The 10,431-nt window shown below is 45.4% G+C and overlaps 1 long non-coding RNA gene across 1 annotated transcript in view; it reads left to right on the top strand.

The window, feature by feature from the left end:
* The window catches only part of LOC103787385 (uncharacterized), a 151,457-nt gene extending 141,259 nt beyond the window's left edge, over positions 1 to 10,198 (top strand). Inside the window, exon 3 of the long non-coding RNA XR_004732282.3 lies at positions 4,412 to 10,198. This is a non-coding gene — a long non-coding RNA (uncharacterized LOC103787385). The remainder of the gene's footprint in view (positions 1 to 4,411) is intronic.
* Positions 10,199 to 10,431: the final 233 nt, after the last annotated feature.

The raw sequence follows: 10,431 nt of genomic DNA on the forward strand, positions 1-10,431 counted from the left end.
ATGGAGTCCCGCCCTTGGAACTTACAGGTTAGGGAGAGACCGACTCTGCTTACAGCTGTGATGAGGCTGACAAACATTCAGAGGCTCTGGAAGCCTGGGGGATTGGGAAGGGTTTCTGGGGAAGGAAATCCCAGGACATGAAGGCGGGAGGCGGGTGGAGGGAAGACAAGAACATTCTTGACAGAGGGCCTGGCTTGGGCAAAGTCACATGTGCTCAAAAGGCCTCTCCAAGAACAAGTCTGGCTACATAGTTTGTGGGGCTCAGAGGGAAAGGAAAAGGCAGAGATGCCTGTTAAAAAGTTACAGGGAATTTTGAGATGGTGACAGCAAAGCATTAGACCAAACACAGGGTCCTGTGCTGTGTGCTGGTGTGGCTGTCCTGTCCGGGAAGCAGAGGCAGGCAGGGCTGGGGCAGTGGAAGGAGGGATGCCTGTGAGCCCGGCCTGGGAGGCCAGATGGGGGATTTGACGTCAGCCCAGGGGTGATGGGAAGTTACGGGGTTTCCAGCTGGGCGGTGATGTGATCAGACTGGCATTTTACCAGACTTCCTGGTTGCCGTGTGGGGCACGGATTGGACTGGACGTCTGTGGGGCACGGATGGGACTGGACGTCTGCGGGGCACGGATGTGACTGGACATCTGTGGGGCACGGGGACTGGACATCTGTGGGGCATGGATTGGACTGGACGTCTGTGGGGTACGGATGGGACTGGATGTCTGCGGGGCACGGATGGGACTGGACGTCTGCAGGGCACGGATGGGACTGGACATCTGTGGGGCACGGGGACTGGACGTCTGTGGGGCACGGGGACTGGACGTCTGCGGGGCACGGATGGGACTGGACGTCTGCGGGGCACGGATGGGACTGGACGTCTGTGGGGCACAGATGGGACTGGACATCTGCGGGGCACGGATGGGACTGGACGTCTGCGGGGCACGGATGGGACTGGACGTCTGCGGGGCACGGATGGGACTGGACGTCTGGCGACCAATTTGGCAGCTGTCACTGCAGTTAAGGCAAAACATGTCAATGGCTCATCAGGGGGATGGGGTGGCACTGGAAATGAAGTTGAGGGAAATGGGTGATTCTGGAGCCACTTCGGGAAGAGCAGCAATGAGGAGGGGAGGCGTGGGCACCCAGGAGATGTCCAGGGCAGCAGTTGCAGTGCCTGAGAACCTGTGGAAAGAACAGCCCAGATCGGGAGCTGCAGAGTTGGGGCGCAGAGGGCAGGATGGACATGTGGGGCTGCAGGTCACCTACCTCCAGCAGTAGAGGCAGTGCTGCTGTGGGTGTGGGTCTGAGAGGAGATGACCACATGGACCCTATGGGTCTGCAGGAGGTGCCCAGGGTCCTTAGGAGAGTGTAGGATGGTAAGATGCCCAGGATGGAACTCTTGGGACATCCTGCTGATGGAGACAAGCTGATGGGAAGAGCAAGAAGGGGCAGCCCCTGAGGGAAGCAAATCAGGAACCTTTACATTCCTGAATGACATGTGTGGCCACATGCTGAAAAGATAGGCAGAGGAGTATTTTTGGAGGAGCAGGGAGCCCTGAGTGAGCAGAGTGTGGCCCCCTGGATGTGTGTCCATCCAGAAATCACGCTGGGCAATACCAGGTTTCCAGATATGCTCCGAGTGAGTAGAGAGTGGCCCCCTGGACACCATGTAGAAATCATGGTCGGCAGTGCTGAGTGTGAAGGCAGGTCCCGAGTGAGCAGAGCTGTGCCCCTGGATGTGTGCCCATGCAGAGTCATGTTCGGTGAGCCCAGGTTTACAGGTATGTCCTGAAGGAATAGACTGTGGTTCCCTGTCCGTGTGTCCATCCAGAAATAACACTTGGCAGTGCCAAGTTTACAGGCATGTCCCGAGTGAGCAGATCGTGGTCCTCTGGATGTGTGTCCATCCAGAGATCATGCTTGGCAGCACTGGGTGTACAGACAGGGGCCTGGCCAGGCTGGTGCTTGGCCTCCCACTCAAGAATGACCGAGTCCTTGGTGCGCTCCTCTGATGTTCCTGTGTCTCCCCTCCTCTTCCTTCTGGGCACAGGGTGGGCTGCCTGTCCAGGCCACAGATGGCAAGCAGCAGCCTCCTTGCCATTGCTGGGTTGGGACACTTGATGGCCAGGTTGAATTCTGTGGCCTCTGCTTGAGACAGGGCTGCTCCATTAGCCAGGTCCTGGATGGAGACCTGAGACAACACCTCCTCTTCCCCCAGCTTTCCATGAGTGTGAAGCATTAGGGAGAAGCAAACCTTATTGATTTAGGCTGTTGAGATCTGGGGATAGTTTGTAACAAAATGACCTAGACTTTTTAAACCCTGTGTTTTATTTAAATATCATGGATATACAGGAAAATACAAAAATGACATAGTACCACTAACTAAAGGGAAGACATAGCACTCCACAAATGCAAGGTTGTATTATCTCACCGGTGTGGTTGGTGGGGTGGATACAATTGCTTTACAATGCAGGGGGCTGCCTGGAGCCACGGGACTGGCCTTGGGGCAGAAGCCACTCCAGATGCACCATCTTCAGGCAGTTACTGAGTTTCTGGGGTTCTGTGCACCAGAGATATGGAAACAATCGTAGCAACACATCATGGATTCAAATCATACTAAGATACAAGGAAAAGGAGCATTGCTCTGAAGACTGGGAGGCAAGGCACATCTTTGAAAATTAAATATTACATATCAGAAACTCTTAGTGGGAAGAGGTGTGAAAGGACAGAGGCAGAATGGGACAGGTGTAAGGACAGACAAAGGGAGAAGAGGATGTGAGTAAGGCAGGGAGGTAACCAGAGTTTGCAGAAGTCAGAGAAGACAGCAGCGATCCAGCATGCAATCGCAGAAATCAGAGAAATAAGAGTTCTGTTCAGGAAGGAACAGAACCCCCGGGGTGGAGAATTGCGCCTGGAATGTGGAGGCAAAGTTAAGGGACTCTTCCAGAATCCAAAGGAAAAGGAAAGCTGTGCATTCCAAAAGTAATAGAACACCATTAAGCGAGTTATTTTTGAAATAAAGCATTGATTGATTCAATAATTGAAAATCCATGGGCATAATTATTTCTATCAGTAGGGTGAAGTTCATCATGTCAGAATAAAAATCATGAAATGAGATTGCTGAAACTGAAAACGGCATTTGACAAAATTGTGCCTCCATTTACAAAAACATAAGAATCACACACACAAAGTACATTTACTGTGATCAGATCATGCTTTCAAATAATAGCAAAGAATATGAAACTAACAAAATGATGGATATGGAACTCCAATTCCAACATGGTGGTCAATATTGAAACACCAATGGGTGGAATTCCCACAAGCAACCACCCTGGGCTGTGCCAACCCTTCCTCCTCGGGAAGGATCAGGAGTGGCAGCCCTGCTGGTCGCTCTACCAGCAGTCACATTCCCTCTCCCGGGAGGAGGCAGACTAATCAGAATAAGGAAGGGGTGAGCCTGCACTCCGCTCATGTGTTCTGATGGTGGAAGATTTCAAAGAGGGCTTTTCCAGCACAGATCCTCCTCCTGGCTCTCTCCCTGTCACTCAAAGACTTGCCTGTCTTGATTCCAGAAAATCTCTCACCTCTTCCATTCCATAGGCTCTCTGGGTCGGAACTCCCTGCTCAAACCCCACCCCACAACGTTTTGCTTAGTCCTGCCCATTTATATTTTATCGATCAGAATCCTGTAGGGAATGAAGGGTGAGTGTGAGGTTCAGGCGCCATGTCCACACTGAACCTCCACCCTCTTGGTACCCAACGTGGCACTGATGAGGTGCTCCCACAAGTCTAGCTTTTGGGGTCCAATGATGCAGACCTGGAGAAAGCCTTTGGGTGTGGCTGTGCACATGACGAGCTTGTGAAGGCAGCTGGTGTTCATACTTTGCTGAGTGACGCTGGGTCAGAGTCATGCTGAAGCTGGGGTGGAGAAAGGAGAAGGCATGCACTGGATTCTACTGTGTGGCAGGCTCAGGGCTCAGGGTCGCTGAGTGCAGTGAAAGTTCACTGAAGCCCTGGAGAAGTGAGCACTGAGAGAAGGCAGCTTTTGGAGAGAAGAAGGCCATGGTAGAGATCAGACATCCCCAAAACAGCACAGACATCAAAAGGTCATGGTATCAATGAGAGAAAAAACACATGAAAGCTCAGACTCTTGATGGGTGATTTCTCTCAGCTTCGTTGAAGTTCATGGGTTGTGACATCTCGATAACAGCACAAACTGACTGGCGTTAAGCCAAAAGCCAATCATTTTTTTCCTTTTTTCTCATGAGCTGTCTGCCTTCTTTTCCCCACATAATGTCTGCAACTAGTGATAATAACACGTTCTGCACTTTATTATATGACAGGTTCTGGATTCAAATTTGCCAAAAATAGACATTAAAAGAGCTGGGAATTTTCTAATCTTCTCTCAAATTTGCAGGAAAGAAGAATCCAACTTGGGAAAAAATGAAACCATTTTATGTATTCCAGCAAAAGCCAGCACAGAGCAGATTCCAGTGAGATGCTGGCTCGACCCCGAGCAAAGTGAGGCTCTCTGACCGGAACAAGGAGGAAAAAGAGACACTCTTAGAGTTAGATTTCCTCAGATTTTCTTACAAGGCAAAATAGACTTAATCTTAAAAATTTCCTAATGAAAAAGAATTTACATATGGAGGATATGCTAATTAAAATAATCTCTAAATCATTAACTTATGTTTTGGAAGTATTTATATACTGTCTCCTAGTCTCCGTATCTCCTTGCTAAGGGTTTATGAATTGGCATAGCTGGGCATCATCTGGGATGGGAAATGAAATAGGACATCCATGCTTATCTTCAGGGATGAGATCTGAATGTGGAGTCACCTTATCTATTACACTGTTTCAGCATTTCAGATGTTCCTGGGAGCAAAAGCAGGACTGTCCTCACCAGCTCTAGGTGGCTATCTGGGAGCAGGGTGAGAGGACTTGGCATGCACACTGCTGTTTGCCTCCTGTGATTGGCTGAATGTGTTTCTCCAAAATTCATGTTTTGAAGCCCTCGATGTAATGGTATTTGGAGATGGGGTAGGGAGTTAGGTCAGAAGATGGAGCCTCATGATGGGATTAGTGTCCTCATCAGGAAAGGAAAAGACATCGGGTCTCCCTTGCTCCACCACATGAGAATTCAGCAAGAAGGTGGCCATCTACAAATCAGGAAGAAAGCCCTCACCAAGAGCTAAATTTGCAGGTGCCTGGATTGTAGACGCTCCAGTCTCCAGAACTGTGAGAAATACGTTTCCGTTGTTTAAGCCGTGGTATTTTGGTATGGTTGTCTGAGCAGACTAATACACTTCCCCTCCAGAGGCAACCACTGCCCAGTTAACCATAGACTAAGGAGTCAAACTAGATTATTAAGAGAAGAAAAGCATGGGTTTCTGTGGCAGCCCCTTTGGCATTCCATGTTTTTATAAGTACATGTATTAGTTTGTTTTTACGCTGCTGATAAAGACATACCCGCAACTGGGAACAAAAAGAGGTTAAATTGGACTTAGAGTTCCACATGGCTGGGGAGGCCTCAGAATCATGGTGGGAGGAGAAAGACACTTCTTACACGGCAGCAACAAGAGAAAAATGAGGAAGAAGCAAAAGCGGAAACCCCTGATAATTCCGTCAGATCTCGTGAGACTTACTCACTATCATGAGAATAGCACGGGAAAGACCGGCCCCCATGATTCAGTTACCTCCCACAACATGGGAGAATTCTAGGAGATTCAATTCAAGTTGACATTTTGGTGGGGACTCAGCCAAACCATGTCAATCTGCTCCCAGCCCCTCCAAATCTATGTATTCACATTTCAAATGCAATCATGGCTTCCCAACAATCCCCATTAACCCAAAAGTCCACAGTCCAAAGTCTCATCTGAGATAAGGCAAGTCCCTTCTGCCTATGAGCCTGTAAAATCAAAAGCAAGCTAGTTGCTTTTGCGGCGGAGGTAAAGAGATTGGATAAATACAGCCATTCCAAATGCGAGAGATTGGCTAAAATAAAGGGGTTACAGGGCCCATGCAAGTCTGAAATCCAGCAGGACAGATAAATTTTAAAGCTCCAAAATGATCATCTTTGACTCCAAGTCTCACATCCAGGTCATGCTGGTTCAAGAGGTGGGTTCCCATGGGCTTGGGAAGCTCTGCTCCTGTGGCTTTGCAGGGCACTGCCTCCCTTGCACTGCTTTCACGGGCTGGCACTGAGTGTCTGTGGCCTTTCCAGTTGCACAGTGCAAGTTGTCAGTGGATCTACCATTCTGGGATCTGGAGAACAGTGGCCATCTTCTCACAGCTCCAGGAGGGACTCTGTGGGGACCCCAAGCCCACATTTTCCTTCTTTATTGCTCTAGCAGAGGCTGTCAATGAGGGTCCTGCCTCTGCAGCAAACTTTTGCCTGGGCATCCAGGTGTTTTGATACAACTTCTGAAATCTAGGTGGAGGTAGATTCCCAAACCTCAATTATTGACTTCTGTGCACTGCAGGCCCAACACCATGTGAAAACTGTCAAGGCTTGGGGCTTACACCCTCTGAAGCCACAGCCTGAGCTCTATGTTGGCCCCTTTCAGCCACAGCTAGAGGAGCTGGGACATAGGGCACCAAGTCCCTCGGCTGCACATAGCACAGGGACCCTGGGCCTGGCCCAGGAAACCACTTTTTCCTCCCAGGGCTCCAGGCCTGTGATGGGAGGGGCTGCTGTGAAGGTCTCTGACATGGCCTAGAGACATTTTCCCCGAGATCTTGGGGATTAACATTAGGCTCCTTGCTACTTATGCAAATTTCTGTAGCTGGCTTGAATTTCTCCTGAAGAAATGGATTTTTCCTTTCCACTGCATTGTCAGGCTGCAAATTTTCTGAACTTTTATGCTGTTTCCCTTTCAAAATGGAATGCTTTTAACAGCACACAAGTCACCTTCTGAATGTTTTACTGCATAGAATTTTTTTTTCAATTTTTTAAAATTATACTTTATGTTCTAGGGTACATGTGCAGATAGTGCAGGATTATTACATAGGTATACGTCTGCTGTGTTTGCTGCATCCATCCCCCATCATCTACATTAGGTATTTCTCCTAATGTTATCCTTCCCCAATCCCCCCACCTCCTGCTATCCCTCCCCTAGCCTCCCCATCCCCCAACAGGCCCCAGTGTATGATGTTCCCCTCCCTGTGTCCATGTGTTCTCATTGTTCAACACCCACTTATGAGTGAGAACATGTGGTGTTTGGTTTTCTGTTCTTGTATCAGTTTGCTGAGAATGATGGTTCCCAGCTTCATCCATCTCTCTACAAAGGACACAAACTCATCCTTTTTTATGGCTACATGGTACTCCATGGTGTATGTGTCCCACATTTTCTTTATCCAGTCTATCATTGATGGGCATTTGGGTTGGTTCCAGATCTTTGCTATTGTAAACAGTGCCACAATGAACATCCATGTGCATGTGTCTTTATAATAGAATGTTTTATAATCCTTTGGGTATATACCCAATAATGGGATTGTTGGGTCAAATGGAATTTCTATTTCTAGGTCCTTGAGGAATCGCCACACTGTCTTCTACAATGGTTGAACTAATTTACACTTCCTCCAACAGTGTAAAAGTGATCCTATTTCTCCACATCCTCTCCAGCAACTGTTGTCTCCAGATTTTTTAGTGATCATGATTCTAACTGGCATGAGATGGTATCTCAAGTGAAGTTTTGATTTGCATTTCTCTAATGACCAGTGATGAGGAGCATTTTTTTCATGTTTGTTGGCTTCATAAATGTCTTCTTTTGAAAAGTGTCTGTTCATATCCCTCACCCACTTTTTGATGTTTTTTTTTTTTTTTTCTTTTGAATCTACTTGAGTTCTTTGTAGATTCTGGATATTAGCCCTTTGTCAGATGGGTAGCTTGCAAAAATTTTTCCGATTCTGGTGGTTGCCAGTTCACTCTAATGATAGTTTCTTTTGCAGTACAGAAGCTCTTAAGTTTAATTAGATCCCATCTGTCTATTTTGGCTTTTGTTGCCATTGCTTTTGGTGTTTTGGTAATGAAGTCTTTGCCTATGCCTATGTCCTGAATGATATTGCCTAGGTTTTCTTCTAGGGTTTTTATAAATCATCTCTTTCAAGTTCAAAGTTCCACAAATCTTCAGGGTAAGGACAAAATGCTGCCAGTCTCTTTGCTAAAACGTAACAAGAGTCACCTTTGCTCCAGTTCCCAACGAATTCCTCATCTCCATCTGAGACCACCTCAGCCTGGACCTTATTGTTTATATGCCTATAGGAATTTTTGTCAAAGTCATTCAGTGAGTCTCTAGGAAGTTCCAAACTTTCCCACCTTTTCCTGTCTTCTTCTGAGCCTTGCAAATTGTTCCAACCCCTCCCCTCCCTGTTGCCCAGTTCCAACGTTGCTTCCACAGTTTCGAGTATCTTTTCAGCATTGCCCCACTCTACTGGTACCAATTTACTGTGTTAGTTTGTTTTCATTCTGCTGATAAAGACATACTTGAAACTGGGAACAAAAAAAGGTTTAACTGGACTTGCAGTTCCACGTGGCTGGGGAGGCCTCAGAATCCTGGCGGGAGTGAAAGACACTTCTTACATGGTGGTGACAAGAGAAAAATGAGGAAGAAGCAAAAGTGGGAGTCCCGGATAAACCCATCAGATCTCATGAGACCTATTCACTATCATGAGAATAGCACAGGAAAGACTGGACCCCATGATTCAATTACCTCCCCCTGTGTCCCTCCCACAACACAAGAGATTTCTGGGAGATACATTTCAAGTTGAGACACAGGTGGAGACACGGCCAAACCGTACCACTGCATTTCCGTGTCACTTCCTCAGAAGTGGCAATGTTAGGACCATATTCCAGTTTTTCTTTTCCCTTTCTTCCTCCGCCTCCTCTTTGAAAGAGATACGGTTTTCTGGTTTGGAGATTGGAGTCTGTCCCTTGGGCTACATGGAATCTCCACCTCTCTTGACTATCTCAAACATCTGCTGTGTGTGGTGGATGAGGCTGTGAGCATCTTCCTCTGTGAAGGTCCTGACCCATGAGCCTCTTCATGGGTTCTATCACATCCATCTTCTCTGGGTAGAAACCCACACTTGTGTCAGCTGCTCTCTTGAACAGGAAAGAAATGCACCTTTACTAGTGGAAAGTTTTCATCCTGGGTCTGGATTTTTCATCTCACTTTACAAGGTGAATCTTCCCCTAAGCTGTCCATGGACAGTGACCTTCTTTTCTGGAGTTCAGACTCAATATCTGTGCATATATAATATCTCCAGCTTTAGAGGCTGGTTTGTTGGAGTTGTAGGAAGAGAGATTGAGTGAAGCAGTGTTTATTGAGCTGAAATTGAGGAATTACAAGGAAAGAGTAAACAATGCCACCTCTGGAAAGATGTAATCTAATGTGCAGATATTTGGGATCTACAGAAGAAAACATGTTGATAAGTTCCAATCATTTATAGAATGGGGGAGTACACAGAGGAGGTTGAGAAAAACAGTAGTTTTGAATAAAAATGTCATGCTCTGTTTATTCAAATTACAAAATTAATATGTATTCATAGCAAAAACTGGAAAAATATATTTTTAAGAAATTACAAGCACTAAAATAATTAAGTAAATAGAATTTCTTTTGGTGATACTGCCCAGGAGTATGTGTTTTTAACACTTTGGGGTAAGACTTTTCAGCCTATTTTTGTGACCATCATTTTATTAGTTATCTTGTGAAAAAATAAAAATGGTTATGATAAAATGTATGCTTTTGTAGATTAGACAAAATATATGCAAGAAAAATACTTACCAAAAGGAAGCCATGGTGGCTATTTTATCAGTATACTGAATTAAATTGCATTTCTAATGCCAGCAACAAACACTTAGAAAATATATCTGTGAAAATATTCAAGGGATAAATATAAAAATATGTGTAAAAAATTATGAAAATTTATTTTTAAAGTTATTAAAGAAAATCTGTGTAAATAGAGAAATATACTATGTGAATGGATAGGAAGACTCAATATTATAAAGATGAACTCCCAAGAAAATGAATTTGTATCTTTAAAGCATTGTGAATGTTTTATATGTCAAATAATGTTCTCATATAATATGATTTAACAGGTTTATAGAACTCTGTTATATAGCTATACCATAATCTACTTAAGCATTCTTCTATTGCTTAATATTAAGATAATTTTTCTATTTTTCATTCATGTAAACTGTATTGTGTTGAAAATTCTAGAATATAATTTATCAAATGTATTCTAATTATTTACTTGGCATAAATTCTTAGAAGTAAAATTGCTAGACCAAAGGACATAACAATTTTAAATATTTTTTTCAATTTGCCCACCAAAAATACCTTACCCAATTTTCCCTTCTCCTGTCAGTGACTAAGTTTGCCCATTTCTTCACATCCTCACATCCTGGATGCCATCATCCCATCAATCTTTGTTAAC

The sequence above is a fragment of the Callithrix jacchus genome, chromosome 12 (assembly GCF_049354715.1).
Source record: "Callithrix jacchus isolate 240 chromosome 12, calJac240_pri, whole genome shotgun sequence".
Taxonomy (NCBI): Eukaryota; Metazoa; Chordata; class Mammalia; order Primates; family Cebidae; genus Callithrix; species Callithrix jacchus.